The 18453-nt window shown below is 39.4% G+C and overlaps 1 protein-coding gene across 1 annotated transcript in view; it reads left to right on the top strand.

Annotated features, from left to right (window-relative positions):
• Nucleotides 1-18453, top strand: part of PRKG1 (protein kinase cGMP-dependent 1) — a 1248331-nt gene that overhangs the window by 74950 nt on the left and 1154928 nt on the right. The window lies entirely within an intron of this gene.

The following is an 18453-nucleotide window of genomic DNA, read 5'->3' as shown; positions in this document are numbered from 1 at the left end:
TTTACTGTCTTCTGTATTGTGTAGCATGCAGAATATATTTACCTGTCCTAATGTTGGTGGGCATTTGGGTGTTGCCAGTTTGGGCATATTATAAATAATGTTTCTACAAATATTCTTGCACACATTGTGTGGTGATATCTACCTGTTTCTTTGGGGTATATCGCTGTGATTGGAGTTTCTGGATGATCGGGGATCCATATATTCAGTTTAGGTAGAAATTGCTACAGTTTCCTCAAGTCGGCTATGCCAATTTATCCCCCCAAGAGCAGGGTATGGGAATTTCCCTTATTTCACAAACTCTGTTACATTCACTGTCATGATTTTTTTTTTTTCAGTTTTAGCCGTTGTGTAGATATGTAGTGGTATCTCATTGTGTTTAACATTTCCCTGTCGATTAATGAAATTAAACAATTTCTCATCTGTTTATTGGCTATTTGGTTGTTTTCTTGGGTCAAAATCCTTAAAATGTGGCCATTTCCTGGTCACCAGTCCCATAAGAAAGTACTTGAAAATTTCAGGTATTTTTCCTGTTTCTCTATGGGATTGTCTGTCATTATAAATTTTAGGAATTTCAGATATAGTATATAGACTAGCCTTTTTCTGATTAAATATATATTACCAGTGTATTTTCCTGTTTTATAGTTTGCCTTTTAACTCCCCTAATAATATCTTTTAAAGTATACTTTATTTTTCAAGCAGTTTTATATTCACAGCAAAATTGAGCAGAAGGTACAGAGAATTCCCATAGTGCCCTTGCTCCCACATACAGCCACCCCTCCTTTCAAAATCCTGAACCACTGTGCTATGTTTGTTATAACTGATGAGCCTATATTGACATGTCATTATCACCCAAAGTCCACAGCTTATGTTAGAGTTCACTCTTGGTGTTGTACATTCTGTGGGTTTTGACAAATGTATAATGACAGGTGCTCACCTTAACGGTGTCTCTTGATCGAAAGAATCTCCTAGTTCTAATGTAGTTCATTTTATGAATTCTTTTCCTCGTGGTGAGTGCTTTTGGTGTCTTGTTTAAGACATCCTTATTCTTATTAAACTTGCTATTAAATTCACCTCGTCTGATGGTTCACCTGTAGGTAAACTTATGTGTACACATAGAACTTGTCCAAAGAGACAGAGATCTAGATATAGAACCTATCCAAAAGTATGACATCTTCTTTTCCAGTCTTTATGTAGTTTCTTTCTTTTTCATACCTTATTTCAGTGACCAGGCTCTTGATTATAATGTTGAATAGGAGTGGGGACTATGGGCACCCATTTCTTTTTGTGATGCGAGGGGGAAATCTTTCAGTATTTCACCATTAAGCATGAGGTTTCTTTTAGATTTTTTTATAGATATCATTTATCACATACGTACCTTTTTATAGATGATTTTAAAATCATGACTGCATTTTGAGTTCTGTCCCATCCTTTTTGCGTCTATCGAGATGACTGTTGTTATTGATTCCTAGCTTAACTCCTCTGCAGTAACAGGACACCATTTCCATCTTTTGAAGTTTGCAGAGACTTGTTTCACGGCCCCACCCGTGGCCAGTTTTCAAAAAAAATTGCTTACGCACTAGGAAATAAGGTGTTCTGCAGGTTGGGGGAGAGCGCTCTCTATATGGCAGTGAAGTTTGTTAAGTATATTGTTCAAATCTTCTATATCCTGATTAATTTTCTGTCTACTTAGTCCATCCAGTTTTTGAAAGATAAGCTGAAATCTCTTAATAAGATTGTCAATTGGTATCTCCTCTTAGGGCTATGCATTTTTACTGTTCATGTTTTGAGGCTGTTATTGAGGAGATATATATATATATATATATATATATATATATATATATATATATATTTATTTATTTATTTATTTATTTATTTATAATCCCTTCCTGATAAATTAATCCTTTCATTATTGTGAAATGTGCCTCTTCCTCTCTAGTGATGTTTATTTTCTTAAAATACCCCTTGGTATCAGTACAGTGATGTCAGCTTTCTTTTGGTTTGGGTTCCATTTTTTCCTTTAAACTTTTTTTGTGCCCTTCTACAAAATTGATCCTTGTGAGATGTATCTACTTTTATTTCTTTTGTATTCAGTCAATCTTTGTCTAATAATTGGAGTATTTAATCTCTTTATTAGTTTAATTACTGGGACATTTTCGTTTCAATTGATCACCTTACTATTTGTGTTCTATTTGTGTCTCCTTTTCTCTTTGATATTCCATTTTTTCTCCATCAACTTTTCATTTATGTATGTTTTATTCCTATTGTGGCTTAAGAAAGTACAACATGCAGTGTATTCTTGAACTGGCAAGATTAAAGATAAATCAATACTCTGAGTTCTTCTCACTGCAATGACCTGACCACACTCTTACCCCTCTCGGTCCCCTTCTATCTTTCATTTTATTGTTATTAGATGTTTTTATTGTTTTATGCAGCAATCATTAATATAGACTTAACTTCATATTTTTCTTTTCTGTGATAGTTTTTCCCTTAGATCTGTCTGCAATCCTCTAGTTTCATTGTCTTTCTTCCCAGAGACCATATTTTAGCATCTTCTTTAGAATGGATCTGTGGACCGGGGCGCCTGGGTGGCTCAGTTGGTTGAGCGTCCGACTTCAGCTCAGGTCATGATCTCTCAGTTCATGATTTCGAGTCCCGAATCAGGCTCCGTGCTGACAGCTCGGAGCCTGGAACCTGTCTCCCTGCCCCTCCCCCGTTCATGCTCTGTCTCTCTCTGTCTCAAAAATAAACATTCAAAAAATTTTTTTAGAATGGATCTATGGATGAAAAATACTCTAGCTTTTGTTTCCCTGAAAATGTATTTATTTGCCTTTATTTGCAAAGGGTATTTTTGTCAAGTATAGAATTCTATGTTGGCAGTTTTAATCTTCCAGTCTTTTGAGGCTATCATTCTATTATTTTATGGCTTTCACTGTTTCCATTGGAAAGTCAACTGTAGGGGTGTCTGGGTGGCTCCTTTAGTTAAGCGTCTGACTCTTCATTTCGGCTCAGGTCATGAGCTCATGGGTTGTGAGATTGAGCCCTGCATCAGGCTCTGCACTGACAGCCTGATTGGGATTCCTTCTCTCCTCTCTCTCTCTGCCCCTCCATCTCTCTCTCTCTCTCTCTCTCTCTTTCTCAAATTAAATTAAACTTAAAAAAATGTCAGCTGTAATCATATTGTTGCCCCTCTGAAGGTGATAAATATCTTTCTCCATCTGCTATTTGGAGTTTTCTCTTTATTTTGGATTGTGAGAAGTTTTACAATGATATCCCTGGGTTTGTGTGTGCTTGTGTTTCTGTCTACTTGTGGTTTTTCTTTACTGTGTTTGTGGCTCACGGTGCCTCTTGAAATTGTAGCTTGATACAGCTTTCATCAGTTTTGAAAAATTCGTAGCCATTTTCTCTTCAAATACTGTTTTTGCCCTATTCTCTCTTTCCTTCTCTTTTGGGCTTTTGGGACTCCAATTACATATAGCTTAGACCTTTCCTTTATGATCCCACATCCTGTATCCTTTTTTTTTTCTGTTTTTTAAAATTATTTTTCTCTCTTTTTGTGTGTTCCAAGATTTTATTTAAATTCAAGTAAGTTGGGGCGCCTGGGTGGCTCAGTCGGTTGGCTCAGGTCACGATCTCGCGGTCTGTGAGTTCGAGCCCCGCGTCGGGCTCTGTGCTGACCGCTCGGAGCCTGGAGCCTGTTTCAGATTCTGTGTCTCCCTCTCTCTCTGACCCTCCCCTGTTCATCCTCTGTCTCTCTCTGTCTCAAAAATAAATAAACGTTAAAAAAAAAATTCAAGTAAGTTAACATATAGTGTAGTATTGGTTTCAGGAGTCGAATTTTGTGACTCGTCAGTTACACATAACACCCAGTGCTCATCCCAACAAGCGTCCTCCTTAATGACTATCACCCATTTAGCCCGGCCCCCACCCACTTCTCTCCAGCAGCCCTCGGTTTGTTCTCTGTGTTTAAGAGTCTCTTACAGTTTGCCTCCCTCTCTGTTTTGATCTGATTTTATTTTTCCTTCCCTTCCCCTATGTTCATCTGTTGTGTTCCTTCAATTCCATATGGTGAAATCGTATATTTGTCTTTCTCTAACTGACTTATATTTGCTTAGCATAATACACTCTAGTTCCATCCATGTCATTGCAAATGGCAAGATGTCATTCTTTCTGATGGCTGAGTAATATTCCATTGTATATGTGTGTGTGTGTGTGTGTGTGTGTGTGTGTGTGTACACACACACACACACACACACACACACCACATCTTCTTTATCCATTCATCTGCTGATGGACATTTGGGCTCTTTCCATAATTCGGCTCTAGTTGATAGTGCTGCCGTAAACATTGGGTTGCATGTGACCCTTTGCGTAAGTATTTTTATATCCTATTCTTTTTCATTTTTTATTCTATTTTCTTTGGATTTATCTTTTAGTTTACTAATTTTGTCTCCTGCCGTTAAATACAACTACAGAATTATTAAAATTCAGCTACTGAATATTTTCAGTTCTAACTTTCAATTTCTTTTATAGTTGCCAGTTTTCTCTTAAAGTTACCAACATTTTCACCACATTCCTAAAACATATTTGTCACAAATATTTAAAAGTCCGTATCAGGTGGGCCACCTGGGTGGCTCGGTTGGTTGAGCAGTAGACTCTTAATTTTGGCTCAGGTCGTGATCTTATGGTGGTGGGATCGAGCCCCTTGTCGGGCTCTGTGCTGAGTGTGGAGCCTGCTTGAGATTCTCTCTCTCTCTCTCTCTCTCTCTCTCTCTCTCTCTCTCTCTCTCTCTCTGTCTCCCCCTGCCCACCCCTCTCCCCTGCTTATGTGTGTTCTCTGTCTCTAAAATAAAATAAAATAAAGATTTTTCTAAAAGTCCCTATCAGGTAATTTCATTATCAGGATTCCCATTGGTCTGCGTTTGTTGTATGCATTTATTTTTTCTTAGATTTATGTTTCTTTGTCTCCTGGTGTACCTGTTTCTGAATCCTGGGTGTTGTGTGTGAAAATGGGAGATGATCTGAGACTCTGGTCTAGGGCTCGCCCTCTGCTGAGGACTTGCTTTTGCTCTTGAAGGGCAGGCTCTTAACCCCATCATGGATCCAGCAGGTTCAAAGCAGGGTTTCAGTCTGCAGAGTGCTGGATTGTTACCAGATTTGGCCTTCATGGTTTTGAGCCAGTTTGGCCTGAACTTCAGTTCTGTCCGTCTGGCCCCATGAGGCATTTAGAAGCTTTGCCTAGCTTCTTAGCCTCTCAGCTTCTAATGTATACTCCATTATTTATCTTCTTTAGGAGTGTTTTGTAACTTGTATGGTGCACCAAAAAGAACACTGAATGTTGGGTTTACCGCTCTGGACTCTGATCTTCTCTGAGATGTTAGCCCTTCAAATGCTATTGCTCAGAAGCCCGAAACATTTTTTTGGAGCAGGGGGCGAGCTTTTCTAGTCATTCTCGGTGGGACCATTTGCCAGAAACAAGCTAACCCTTTATCAATAGAAGAAGAAGTTGATAAGAAAAACTCTTGAATAAATACCAAACAAGTACTGTCTAATTAAAAGGAGGAAAATGGGTTGAAAAGAAAGGAACAAAGAAGCTATTTGCATCCACGGTATCGAAAGTTTTGAAAATAATAAGATCTCAAAACTAGTTTTTTAGAACTTCAGGGGCATTTGGATGGCTCAGTCGGTTGAGTGTCTGACTTGGGCTCAGGTCATGACCTCATGGTTCATGAGTTCAAGCCCTGCATCGGGCTCTGTGTTGATGGCTCAGAGCCCACTTGGGATCCTCTGTCCCTCTCTCTCTGCCCCTGCCCCACTTGTATATTCTCTCTCTCTCTCTCTCTCTCTCTCTCAAAAACAAACATTTAGAACTTCAATGTACAGTTTTAGAGCAACACTGGTGTTTAATTTCTAACTTGAAAAAAATTGGAAAACTTTATATGCTGTTGGAAGTGGATGCCAGTTGTTGGCTTCAGTGACTTGACATTTGTCCTTGTGACGACTGATGTCACAGGTGATCAGCATTGGCATTTGTGATCAGTAAGTTAATGGACGCTTCACATTTCAAATACTTTGATAAGAATCACTATTTTCTAAGGTAGCGTGGTCCCATTTAACTGTATAAATGTCCACTTTCCTTTTGTAGGACCAGAGAAGTTCTAACAAATAGCTTAATCATTTGAAGATCTGCCAATTAACATCGAATGGAAGCCAATATGATTTACCTGCTCCTTTTGCAATGCATGTGGTAAACAAGCATAGTCAAGATGTTTTTGCTCGATGTGGAATGGAAAAGTTGAACAGTAGAGGGTGCAATTGTACCTTTAGTTCTGTATTTTAGCCCTCAGAAATTAGTATTTAATAGCCAAGGGGAAAATGTGAAGAATGTACTGTTTGCCGAAGCTGTGTACTATTTATGGAAATGTAATTAAAATAAACCATGCAAAGGAGAAGTATGCATTTCATAACCATTTGCTTGCCTCATACTTATCAAAAGTGACAAAATCTCAATTAGAACCCATTTTTTACCAAATATTATTTTAACTGAATAAAATATTTACTCTGCAGAAAGGTATACATATCTCGATGTGGTATTTTTCTTTTATAGAGCTTAATTCTTTGTAATCATACATATGTTTCCCCCTTAGGAAATCCTGCATCCCAAAAGATTATGTATATTGATAACTTCAGCGTGAGACTCCTGTGTCTTGGGAGGAAAACTAAGAATAGGAACCAGTAGAGATAAATAAGGCAATGACAAGAGAGTTCTTATACTCACATGGTTATTGACACTTAGGTTTTATTGGAGATTCAGAAATTTCAGGAGGTTGCAAATCAGATTCTTAGGTCTCCATTCAGACTCAAGCAGCATTATATAGTTGCATCGTAAGGCTTCACGTGTAAAGACTTGTGGTTTGTGTGTGTACAAAGCTTTGAGTCTTTATCTCCAAATCTGACTCTGTCCATGCAAGGGGAGGTCTCCTATTATTTTTTTCATAGGTGAAGGTTGAGCTTAGGTTTTTGTAATCTTGTCGAAAGTTACCTTTATTTCAAAACCTATATTCAAGTACAGTAAGCTTGGAGAACTTAGGAAGCCTTTTTGCAGACTCTGTGAAATTATAGGAAACATCTACCTGAGAAGTATTCCGTGTGTGTGTGTGTGTGTGTGTGTGTGTGTGCGCGCGCGCACGTGCATGCACATTAACAAAGTATCTACTTCTATCTTTTGGTTTAGTGGAACAGCTGTTTAACATTGAGATTCGTGCTAACACGCAAAGGTTAGCACATCAGGGTGCAGTGGACTGTGTTGGCAAAGTTCTGATTTCATTTGAAGGGCCAATTCATTTTGATATTCTGATATTCTATAGGAAGAGCAAAAGAAAGTACAAAAGAGAAGAGAAGGAGAGAAGTATACCTACTTTACGAATTACATTATTGGATTAAAAGTATTTTTGGAGATTAATTTGGTTTTTGAACTTTGTTTCAAGCTGAACTTCCAAAGCTATTATAGATGACGTGAGCAGGGTTGGGTTATCAGCCGTGGCGAAACTTACAAGCACCTTAATTCGAAGCATCTGTTTTCAAAATAATATCAGGTGGCATTAATAGTTTTTGAAAAGAAGCATTAAGGGGGACTCTTAAAAACAGGTCAACTCCAGGGGCGCCTGGGTGGCTCAGTCGGTTGAGCGTCCGACTTCAGCTCAGGTCACGATCTCGCGGTCCGTGAGTTCGAGCCCCGCGTCGGGCTCTGGGCTGACGGCTCAGAGCCTGGAGCCTGCTTCCGATTCTGTGTCTCCCTCTCTCTCTCTGCTCCTCCCCCGTTCATGCTCTGTCTCTCTCTGTCTCAAAAATAAATAAACGTTAAAAAAAAAATTAAAAAAAAAAACCAACAGGTCAACCCCAAATGCAGCAGTCAGCTTTTTTGAAGGAGTAGCTAGAGCTAGGGAAGAAACAAAAGAAAAGAAATTGCAAAATGGATGGTGTTATAGATGCTGCCAGTGTTATATCAAAGAGCATTGAACCTTGAAGACAATGTATTATAAACCTAAAAGTAAGAAAGACTCTGGGATTCTGGTGATTTAAAAGTACATTGAGACAGTAGATTGCCTGGGTGCAATTTTTTTTTCAGTTTATTTTGACTAACAGCAGCAACAACAACAAAAACCCCCCAAACGCTCCTTTCTTCCACCCTCCCCACCCTCCACCTGTGAAAGCCACCAGTCTGCTCTCTTCAGGTTTGTAAGTGTAATGTGAGAATGTGGCTGGATATCAAATATTTTTTCCCAGAAATATTCAAGGTGACAGGTAGCAAGCGGTTATCATGGGACTCAAGCAGGGACTTTGAACATGTTCAAGGAGTGATGCCTGTGTTCTTTCTTCTGCATAAAAAACCCCACAGTTTTAAACTAAGCCTCTGATATGTTTGACTTATTGCATATAGAAGGGACACGCAGAATTATGGAGAGCTAAAACATCAGTTGTCAGAAAAATCACCGTGTCCTAGTTTTCGTGTCACTTTTTGCTGTCATGTGACAGACAAATTCATTACCTGTATTCACTGTGTAATATTCACTGTGTAATATTCACTGTGTAAGCTGTGTTTACCATGTTGATGTTGGTTTTCATTTAATATATATATATATATACACACACACACACACATACACGTACATATATATATACAGTTGAATATATATACACATATATACAGTTGAATACACACACACACATACACACACACACACATACACAGTTGACCCTTGAACAACGTGGGGGTTAGGTGCACTGACCCAGGTGCAGTTGAAAATGCACGTGTAATTTTTGACTCCCCCAAAACAACTACTAATAGTCTGCTGTTGACTGGAGGCCTTGCCAATGACATAAACAATGATAAACAATGATCAACATATATTTGCTTGTTATATGTATTGTATACTGTATTCTTACAATAAAGTAAGCCAGAGAAAAGAAAATGTTATTAAGGGAATTGTAAAGGAGAGAAAATACATTCATAATTCTATACTCTATCAAAAAAAATCCATGTGTAAGTGGAACCACCCATTTCAAACCTGTATTGTTTATTCAAGGGTTAACTGTGCACACACACACACACACACACACACACACACACACTTACACACACATGTTCCAGGCTAATTTTGGTCACAATATTTTAGTTTCAAAGGCTTTGTGTAAGGGGATTGTTTTCACTTTTGAAGCACCTGTCAAGGGCAACAGATACCACAAATATTTCCTGGAAGAACGTAGGAACTGGGTGCTCTTTCAAAAGCAGACAAACATGTGACTTGCAGACTTCCTGCCAGAGACCTGCGATTCAGGACAGCTGCTCACAGGGGCGGTTGTACTGAGGTTCCCGAGCCTTATGACACGTGCGCTCCCAAATGACACCCCAAGTGAGGGCTGCCGACTCTGAAGGCCGTCTCCATCTGTATCACATCCATGGATATTCATTTTGGTTTGATGGTTTAATCTTTTGGTGGGGAAAAGGCAGAAAGGGATGAATTTTCTGTTTATCGGTGGTGGTGTGTGATACTAAATATTTCTTGAATTCATTCATTTAGTCTATGCAATTAACAAATACACAGGGAGGGCTTGTTTTAGGTTTTGGTGGATGAAATAGAATTCCTAGTTTTCTTGGAGTTTACTGTCTAATGATAAGATAGCTCTGTAGCAAATATTTTCAAATATTCTTGAAACTAATATATAATTATACATTGTAAGTTCTGTTATAAGGGAAAATATCATGGGGATGATCTGGAAGGATTATCAGAGGAAGTGATATTTGGGGAGAGAAGTGAAGAATGAGTTCAATGAGTTCATGACTCAAAAGATAGAAATGGTGATTGGGAAGTGATGGGGTGGAGATTTTAGGGTTGAGAAATGGGTTAGGTGAAGGATCTCAAAGGCAGAAAGAGAATCACCAGTGGAAAAAGCTCTGAGATGTTACAGTGAAATTGCTTGGTGCCTGGAGATTTGTAAGAACTCAAAGGTCAGTATAACACTTAGGTAATTAATTATTAATCAATTGCTCTCCTGATTTCAGCCCCATTGTAATTTTTCCTTGACCATTTTCCCAGCGGGAGCAAACTCCAATGACCTGCCTCCTTTGAAAGACAGGAAACGTGACTGTGGGTCAAATGGCAACAATGTTAGTCGTTCCTGTAAGCACCAGACTGGGCATGTGTTCAGGTCTTCTGTCCTGTCATTGACTGTGGTCATAGACTGGGTGAATCGTGACTTTAAAGGGAAGGTACTGTGGTCTGTAGTCTTGTTGGTGGATCAGGAATTATCGCTGTGTATGTAAATACCCATAAGGGATTTCAAAAACGGGGGAGCTGTTTATTAAAAGTATTTTTAATAAGTTGCCTAATTTACCTTTAAACATTCACTATCGTAAATACTTAGGTCCAACACTTAAAACATTAGATGAAAGAAAGCCTAGTTGTTTAAATCAACGGTATACATTCACTCTACTTATTTTGGAGATTCATAATACATATTGGAAATTTAGAAGTTCTTTGGAATAACTATGCAGAAAGAATTCTGTTTCAATGAACTTTGCTCGGTGTCTCCCAAGCATTTTTGACCCTGAACACTCCCCCCTCCCCCTTTTCAAGGAACTAGTGTTCTTTAGTTCACGGTTGGAGGAAACACTGCGTGTTAGTATATACTCGTTTGGTGAGAGCTCTCGGATTACGGGATTTCTAGAAAGTCTGTTCTCTGACCACTGAGTTTAGCTGTTGTAGGAGCTGTTACCATATGCTTCTTCTGGGTTATTTGTGTTTTCTTCATTAATGCTTCCGATTTCTCACAATCGGATATTCCCTGGTTGCAGAATATGAAAGTCATGTACTGTGTTAAAAATTCGCTTTGTAGAGAGATTGGTGATTAAAAGAACGTGTCCTGAGAATATTAAAATACAAAATTCTTTTTAGGAAAATACCAATGTAATAAGATTTTAAATGCTGTATGTTTCAATGAGTTTTGAAGTATGTCTTTAGTGTCTTTTGTGAACATTCTTCAAGTACTCCACTGGGAAATATTAAATGAACAAAATCATCTCTTGGCACATTCTGAAGTTATTATTACCTTAAAAATGTCTCAAATGGTCTAAGACCGATTACGTGATTTCAGGGAACCAAACCAGTATCACCACCTGAATTTTGAGAGTTTTAGGTAAGGTTTACGGTGTCACCTTTTCATTTGTACGAATTGGGGACAATTTTTCTCTTTCCTGGTGATGACGTCTTTCGTATCACAAGGGATTTTAAAACCTTGCGGTGGGAGGAAGGCTGAATTGCTCTCGTCCGAGAATTGAAAAAAAGTTAATCTAGGTGCTTTACCGTGTTTCCGCACGTAGATCTCTGTCAAATAAGGTGCAATGCAAAAGACTTGGGGTGCGTCCATCTTTCCTTTGACATAAATGAGGATTGGTTAGGAGGGTGCGGTTGATATGTCACACCTATGTCGCATGCGAGACTTTGAGGCTGTGCAAGCACACACACACACACACACACACACACGCATGTGCACACATCGTCATGTCCCATAGATCCCCATCCATGTAACAGCGATTCCTTATGTTTCGAGTGTAAGGAGACGCATGATAGAACTAATTGGACGTCCTGAAGACCCTTTAATATATTTTGTTCTCTGCAGCAAATTAAATGTTCTGAATTGGCTTTAATAGCTATTACCTAGGAAGAGAGAGGAGGTAGGATTTTCAGGTGCACTGAATCAGGCTTCTGTGTGCACTGATAATAAAATGTGGGTGAAAGAAAAATATCACTGGAAGAACACGATGCCGGCAAGGGGAATGCTTGGGTTCCAAACTTGCTTCCACCTTGGGGTCGTTTGACTCCCTCGGCCTTTGCATTTCCTTAAATTTAAAATTAGGATGTTGAATTACATAATCTCAGTGGGACATTTCAGCTACAATTCTGTGATATTCATTATCGGTAAAAAAAAAAAATAAGGCCGCTTTGGCTTCTTTTTTTTTTTTTTTTTTTGTGGCTGCAGGTGGGGAAGGGTGGTAAGCCATATGGTCTTTGAGTTCTCTGTGTTTTGGGAGTGCTGGTGATGGAGGCAAAAATTAAGTAAACAGAGTGCACGTGGAAATGCTCTTGGGTTAGGTAAGCTTCAGCTTTGTGACTAGAGAGAGAGAGGGGTACTTGCTGTGTACGGATAGAGGGTCTGACCCGTGGAAAAGAAGCAATTTTCACTAAGTTCTCTGTGCTCCTAAGAGCAGCAGTTGCTTTTAGCAATCTGCAAATAAGTATTTTGAAGACTTCCCTGTCATTTTTTCCACTTGAAATTGGTATTCGACGTCGATGCTTTTCCAAGAAAGATAGATGGGTAGAATTTTGGCTGTGCTGCATGTTATGGAAAACTTGGATGGATTTTCCATAATAACTCCCCAAATTAACTTTGAGATTTGCGTAAAAACATTCTTACATAATGCGGTGACTCGAGACAGATACTGAATATTCTGCCTGATAACCAAAAATCAGTACAAGTCTCTATTCGACATTTATTTCCATGGGGGCATTCTTATCTACCAGATCATGTTATGCCTGCGCTTTGAAAAATGATTTGTAAAAAATACAGTCTGGACCAGGGAGAAATCATTGAATCTTTAAAAGACGTACATGGGGCAAGGCGACTCATAATCTTCTAGTTGGTTACAAATGCCTAGTGACAATATGTGTCTCCTGGGCCCCAGCTTGGCTCTCTCTCTACCCTTGGTCCAAGGGTATGCCTTCTCAAACCTCAAGTGCCATGTCTCGACCCTCGAATGACATCCACTTGTTTTACCAGACTACCACTGCATTAGCCTATCATTAAGAATGGATTTCTGGATTTCCATCTCATGGTGATGGCATAAAAGTCAAAACGTCAAGAGTTTCCTGAATTTGAAGTTAGGTGATATTTACTTGGTCATTAAGTTCAAGAGGATAAAGATGAGATGATCAGAAGACTTCCTAGTGAGTCTTTTTTTTCCACCTACAACTTCTCTCTCCTTTGGATCTCTGATTCTCACGATGCAGATGCCTTTGTTCCTATAGGCTAATCCCTTCATTCGACACCCCGGTAAAAACCAATTCACTCAAACTTCTATCTTTTTTTTTTTTTTAATTTTTTTTTTTAACGTTTATTTATTTTTGAGACAGAGAGAGATAGAGCATGAACAGGGGGAGGGGCAGAGAGAGAGGGAGACACAGAATCGGAAGCAGGCTCCAGGCTCTGAGCTGTCAGCACAGAGCCTGACGCGGGGCTCGAACTCACGGACTCACAGACCGTGAGATCGTGACCTGAGCTGAAGTCGGACGCTTAACCGACTGAGCCACCCAGGCGCCCCTCAAACTTCTATCTTATTGTGTTTCTTCCATCTTCACTGCTTTCTCAGTTTACCGATTGTAGTAAGTTCACTAGCAGAATGTAGTGCTCGTTGTTTGCTTTCAACTTTGATTACAAAACATGTAGGTTGAAAATGGCCCAGTGATAGTAGCTGTTAAATGAGATTTAAAATAAGAGTAACAAGCAAAATTCATGGACTTCGGAGCTGTTCTTCTATAAGCCACACGGTATCGAATATGCTCTCAAATGCAGACGTAGTTTCCCAAATATTTGTTACTATTCTGTGGAAAGTACTGACGCATTAACTTATGAAATGATGTGCATTAAAAAAATTTTTTTTAACATTTATTTAGTTTTGAGACACAGAGCCAGAGCGCGAGCAGGGGAGGGGCAGAGAGAGAAGGAGACACAGATTCCAAAGCAGGCTCCAGGCTCTGAGCTGTCAGCACAGAGCCCGACTTGGGGCTCAAACTCATGACCCACGAGATCATGACCTGAGCCAAGGTCAGACGCTTAACCAACTGAGCCACCCAGGCGCCCCACAAAATGATGTGCATTTATAGGCCAGAAGAATCATTGAAATAGGACTGAGAAATGAAATCCATTAGGCAGGCAGGAGAGAAATTATGTTGCATACCCACTGTTACGTACATTCACTGGGCTTAACATGTAGCAGAATAATAGTTTGTGAACAAAGCATTTTAAAGTCCACGTTCCATTTAAAAATTCTCCATTCATGGAAAAAATCTGGAAAACCAAATTCCTTCCTTCTTAAACACATTTTATTTCTTCCGTGATTTGGAAATGTTATTTGGAAACGGGCAGCTTCTTGAAGAGTACAGAGAAGCGTTCTTTTCGCAGACAGGGCATGTGTTCTCATGAATACTGCTTCAGGCTCCATAATAACATACCATCATTTTAAGCCGTGGAGTATAAGAATTCATTTCAACTGATATTAGGCATGACACTAATTCGGTATTAAACTCTAAGCACATTAGCAATTATGGTACAATGCACTATTACTTTCCAAATCTCTGCAGTAAGTTTTTCATCATTAATGGTTTCTGTGTTTTTTTCTTTTCCATGTGGGATATATCATGCACGGAAGTAAAACTTCAAAAAGCCAGACCATTAGAATGTTTACTTATCTCCATTTGAATATGGATTCCTGATGGCTGAGTCTATCCACCAAATATAATCATAAGAATAACCTAATTCTGTAGGAGTTAATCAAATAGCAGGTATTTTAATTATTGTGATTTATCCATAGAAAGCCAGAATGTCTGCAGTCCAGATTTTTATAAAAACAGTAAGCCGAAAAGAGAGCCTAGAATCTTTGTCTAATTCATCAAACTGCAATTAAAATTCTATCGTCTGACTTCTCTCTTGTGTAGTCCAAAGGCAGTTCCTGTGGTATATTATTATGCATTGAAATAGGATGATTGTGTTCTTAAAATATATTCATACAAACAAATGGGTGAGTGGGTTTACAATGTGCCTACAGATCGTCCTAGGGTTTACTTTTCTATCTGTAAATTTGAAGGCAAAATTTGAAAATATTTATAAAATCGGGTGGCTCAGCAATCCCGAATTTAATAGAGTGACCAACTGTCCTGGTTTGCCCAGGACCGGGGGGTGTCCAGGACTTCAGCTCTAAAACCGGGACAGTCACAAGCAGTTTCAGTATTAAAACCGGGACAATCCTAGCCCAGTGGGTGCAAGTTGGCCACCTTAAGCCAGGATGAAATGGTGCTGGAGTGAAGACAATTTTGGGAAAAAGAACTTTCAAGAATTCTTTCTCCTGCTCTTTCAGGATTTCCCCACATTTTCCTCTTTCCACCTACCCAACCCCAAAGTCAGGCTAGTTAATAGTAAACATACTCTTATCTCTGTGGATCGAGAATCAGGACATTGGCAACATCTGGAAGCCCTGCAGAAGACAGTGAAGGTCAGGGAGTCAGGGAATGAGCTCCGTATCACATGGTGTGGATTCGAATCTAGGCTTTGCTGTTCATTAGGCAGATGATTCCGTGCTGCCATTTTTTCCCCCCAAATATAAGTGGAAATAATAATAAAGGCCACCTGGTGGGGTTACATAAACAGTGCCTGTCGTGCATTAAGAGTTCAAGGAAGTTAGTTATTGTAATTGTGACCTTGATTAAGATTCGCAATTTAGAGCATGCCGGTATATCTACCAGTAATGGCAACTCTCAGATCTAGATTCTTAGGGGTACTTGTTCCTTGTAGCGGGTTTCTGTAAGGGATGGTTTCCATCACTTAAAAAGCTCAGGTGTGTTTTGTTGTTTTTGTGAGTTTTCCCTACTCAAGATACATACATGAAATGGCAGAAGAAAATGTCATACTTAGGACTCTTCCGGGAAATGTAGCATCAGTGGAATGGACACCCAGATGACAAAGTTATCCCAGTCCTTTTGAGGCTAATTATGGCTTTAGTGAAGGGTGATAAATTCTACAGACTTTCTTCTTTTCATAGCCAATATTATGATGAAGCTGCGTCACTGAATGCCTCATTAAATGGTTCTGAGATTCCATTAAGGAAGGCATGATAAAATTTATTCTCAATCATGAGGGGTGGGTGCAAAATTGAGGAGCATGGATATGCCACAAGTTGGGCTGGTTACTGGTAGTTCGCTTTTCTGAGGGCTGTGACAGAGAGAGACTAGCTACAATCCAGTTGTGAGTTGACTACGGAATTTGAGTGTATGAACTAACTTCCTTCAAAATTTCACGGATCTCAGTTTTAGCATCTACCATGGAGGCTTCCTCCCATGAGACAGGCAGTGGGAGAGCTCAGGAGACCCCACTCCACTCCACTCCACTCTACTCTACTCCATCTCAGACTTGTGTAGTCACTGCCTGGGAAGCAGAAAGTAGACTTGTGCCTGATCTCTGATTCTATGGTTTAGTTTACCATGAGACAGGTTGTCAATTTGTCTGTTGAAATGTAAGTGCAGGACCTTGATTTTTCTCATAGAATTTATATCCAGCATTTACCAATACAGTAGCAAATATGTTTAAAGAGGGGGGTGGGGAGAGAGAGAGAGAGAGAGAGTGACTGAGATCACTCAAAAGGTTGAGATGCAAAGCCAGATCCCTTCAGATCTAAACAACCAGTCAAAAGCATCATTGAAAAATGTACTCAAAATATTTATTTTGACTTCAAGAATGGAAAAGTCAAGAATTCTGGATGTTGCATGTACAATTATAAAGTCAGGGGGAAGTTCAATTATTTTGGTAATATAGGCTAATAGAGCCAAATACATTCTTATACCTTGAATACTTTTTCAAAGTGTAGGTCGACTGTAATAATCATGTGTTTTGGCTGTTTACTTTCTTTGCATGGATTATAGCAGGCTCCTGATTCTCAGGATGGGATTCCTCATGGGATGTACATTTTGTATCACAACAATGAAATGTAGGATGGATATATCCTGTATTTGCATGTAGATATGAAAGCTTAAATAGTGAAAATTATTTACATGACTCAGTGGAAAAAATTTCACTTGTATCCAAAATACCTGTTTTTTTTTTTTTTTTTTTTTGGTTGAAGGGCTATTTTTTTTAACTTCCTTTGTGGATGTTGACAGGCTTTCTTAAAAATGAAGAAGAATCTTCTCTACTTTGTGCTGCCCAAAGACATTTAAGTTACACCATTTAAGCCTCAAATGAACCTTAAAACATAACCCTGCTTAGTGGTTGGTTGTCTAATGATCCCCCCTGTACCATTGCTTCAGATATATTTTTATATATAAACACTTGGCCTCAGGGCCCCAATGTAGATCTATAGGAAAAAGGCAGTTAGTGCTAAACATTTTCTCATGGGATTAAAGAATTTGCATCGGTTAAATAAAAATAAGAATTTGGCCTTTTGCCTGGGACAAGGAAATTGTCACATATGCTCTCTTTTAGAATAGAGTCCTATACAAAGTCACAGTACCTCTACTCGATTTAGTTTTAATTAAAACAACAATTAGAACTATTTCACTGCTGTCAGTATTTGTAAATTACTTATGTTCTGTTCACTAGGAATGAAAATGTTTCGGGAATTATTCACCTTGTGTGTCACATTCCGAAGTAAATGCATTTCCCTGTTTTGGAAAGCAGAACATTTAAGTGTCTTCTATCACCTAATGCTGAGAGCATTAGATCATGATCTTAGTGAAGCATGTTTAGGATATGTGTCCTTTGTCATGTATATCTCTGATAACAAACAAATACACGTTGAATCAAAAAGTTTGTTCATGTGCCATTGGCTAGTTTTTTTTCTTTTTCTCTTTGCTTAGATAGAAAAAGTTGTGTATTCGAAAGTAAGAGCGAAAAATTTTTTGAGACCGATATATTCACTCTTGGCTACGTTTAGATTGCAGTGCATAGTTCTGGATTGCAATTCGATTTTAATGTATTTTCTATCAGCTTTGTTTGACTGCGAGGGAATGGCCCAATAGAGCATGGGTTTGTGACACTGAGCGCCCAAGAATAGTAGTCAGGACTGCTATAAAAGATGCTCTGAAGTTGGGTGAGTCCATGAAGATTTAGATAAATATTAGGAATTTAGGTAAGCGGTGAGTAAATATTGGTAGATTCTGAACATGTGTTCAGGTGATGGGCGCGTTCCCCTCCCACAGAGAGAGCTCACTTAATTGTCATTTCAGGAACTACTGAGTGGGCAGAGCTGAGTGGACGGGGAGAGGGGGGGCGATGTGGCTCTGGTTCTGCAGCCCATCTGGGCCCCCCCTCTTGTCATGATCCCTCCCCACAGTTTGCGTCTTGCCATTCAAGTGTAAGGATACAGTTCTAACAGCTTGGTCGCCAGAGATGGAATCTTTTTGAAGATCTTAGTTCCATTTCCCGATGGACTTTTTGGAGCTCGGCGACGATGCTTCCCGCCGCCCCCTTCCCCGGGCCCCCACCCCGAAATAGCAAATGGCAGAAGCCAGGCCCTCCGTAAAGTCTTCCGCAGACACTAGCTCGGGCTGGGGTGGGGCGGGGAGAGCCGAGCGGCCTTCCAGGGCCCAGACCTGACGGGGAGAGTTCACGAGTGTGAGTCCGGAGGGGGCGG

This window comes from Panthera tigris, chromosome D2, assembly GCF_018350195.1.
Source record: "Panthera tigris isolate Pti1 chromosome D2, P.tigris_Pti1_mat1.1, whole genome shotgun sequence".
Taxonomy (NCBI): Eukaryota; Metazoa; Chordata; class Mammalia; order Carnivora; family Felidae; genus Panthera; species Panthera tigris.
The sequence above is the reverse complement of the archived record's forward strand: the minus strand, read 5'-3'. Positions and strand labels throughout refer to the sequence as shown.